The sequence below is a fragment of the Bison bison genome, unplaced genomic scaffold, assembly GCF_000754665.1.
Source record: "Bison bison bison isolate TAMUID 2011002044 unplaced genomic scaffold, Bison_UMD1.0 scf7180017864236, whole genome shotgun sequence".
NCBI lineage: Eukaryota > Metazoa > Chordata > Mammalia > Artiodactyla > Bovidae > Bison > Bison bison.
The window spans coordinates 11,263,172-11,265,372 of NW_011494808.1; positions in this window are offsets into that span (position 1 = coordinate 11,263,172).

Consider the following 2,201-nt stretch of genomic DNA (forward strand, 5'->3'; position numbering starts at 1 on the left):
GTGATGCTCTCTGGTGTAGGTGGCCAGTTTTCCTGTCACTGTTTCTTGAAAGGACTGTCCTTTCCTCTTCACACGCTCTTGGCTTGATTTTCATGAACTGTCCACATAGATGTGGCTTTATTCCCGGGCTCTCTATTCTTTCCTCGAGTCCCTGTGCCTGTGTTTGTGCCAGTTCCTCACTGTTGTGGTTACTACAGCTCCGTGATGCAGTTTGAAGTCAGAGAGGAAGATGCCTCCAGGTTCATTCTTCTTTCTCAGTCTTTTTGGCTGTTCAGGGTCCTTAGTTGTTGCAGAATATTATTAGGAATATTCTATGAATATTTCTATGAAAAATGCCATTGGATATTATATTTTGATTTGCAGTGCATTTGCTGATGGCTTTTGTTGGAATGGACATTTTAATAACTCATTCTTCCAGTGCATGAGCATGGACTATTTTTCTGTTTATTTGTGTTTTCTTTGGTTTCTTTATCAGTGCTTTCTAGTTTTCTGACTACTGATCTTTTATGTCCTTGGTTAAGTTTTTTCTTAATTTTTGTTTCTGATTGTTATTAGTGTATAGAAACACAACTGATTTTTGTATATTGATTCAGATTGTAAATTGTAGTATTTTATATGATTGTAAATTGATCCCAAATTATTCAACATTACTGAATGTATTCTAACAACTTTATGTGGGAAATTTTATTTGTAAATTCCATGTGGACTCCTTCAAGGGCAATGAGCATCACAACTTCCCTTGAACTTCGTCTGGGTAAGTCTTGGCCTCTATAAGAAAGTTTCTGTCTGTCTGATCTGATTTTCTTTTGTGGTATTGACATGGTTATTTTGAAAAATAATTTACTTTTCAGTAACTTAAAATGTGCAGGAAACTGTTAATAATGGTTAAAAAAAAAAAAAAACAACTCACATTTGCCACATCACCTGAAACACTCCATGTGTTTTATCCAAAATGGGTGCCTTCCCCTGTGGAACCAGCACATAATCTCCAAAAAAAGGAAATCATATAGTTTCTACATTATAATGTAATCCACAGCCCCACTTCCACTTTCAGCAATTGTCCAGTTGTATGAATGTATCTTTTTTCCCATCCTCATCCAATTTTTTTTAGACTGTTATTGAGATTTTCAGTCATTTGGACAAACTTGGTGGATGTAAAGCAGACATGGTGAATATGGGATCTGGGTGGCCTTTTCTATATGGATTTTTTCACTAAAAATGTTTTTAATGTTTATTCATTTTGTAATATGTATCAATACTACATTCTTTTCCCCCATAGTAATTAAAAATAAATAACATGCCATTTACCATTTACATATTTGTAAGCATACAGTGTTGTAGTATGAACTACCTTTCCTTTTTTGCAAACCAGTTTAATAATGTGCACCTTGTGCATGCTTTGGAGAAACTCAGGAAACTGAGTCAGTGACTGAAATGGCCCAATATATCACCTTAGATACCGTCTTTGTCTAAAAACAAAACAGGGGCTTCCTGGTGGTCCAGTGGCTAAGACTTGACACTCCTTAAGAAGAAGGCCCAGGTTCCATCCCTGATCAGAGAACTAGATCTCCCATGCCACAGCGAAGAGTTTGCATGTTGTAGCTAAATATCTGGCTTGCCTCAACGAAGGTCCACCTGGTGCAGCCAAATAAAAAAACAAATAAATATTAAAAAATAAAACTAAAGGAAAGGAAGGGTATGGTTGTTGTACAGATTTACATGTTAGCTTTCCCTATTGATAAAAAAAGAGTTTCACAAGACTGTCATCCTTCTATCTGATATATACAGAGAATTCCTTTGAAATGAGATTTCTCTTGTAAATGTGACTCAGAAGAGCCATCTTGAACTTGGGCTTCAGAGGTGATCATGTGCCCTCTTGAAAAAAAAAGTTAATTAAGTCCAACTAATTCTCATGCTGAAGGGGTATATTTTGGGGTAGCATTTGCCCCCCTTCACTTTGGATGTATCCCAGTTTGCTTACACAGTCATCTACCAAAGACATCCTGATATTTGAAAGTTTTTAGCTATTAGAAGTAGAGCTCCTGTGTATAATTGTGTGATAATTTTTGTCTGGACATCTTTTCAAAGCTGTTTACTAAGTACTAGACATGTAGTTGAGAGAGTCAGTTCCTAGGCAGGTTGATAGGGAGTCTAGGGGTCCCCAAGGAGAGAGGGGTCTGGAATTCTCAAGGAGGAAGAAA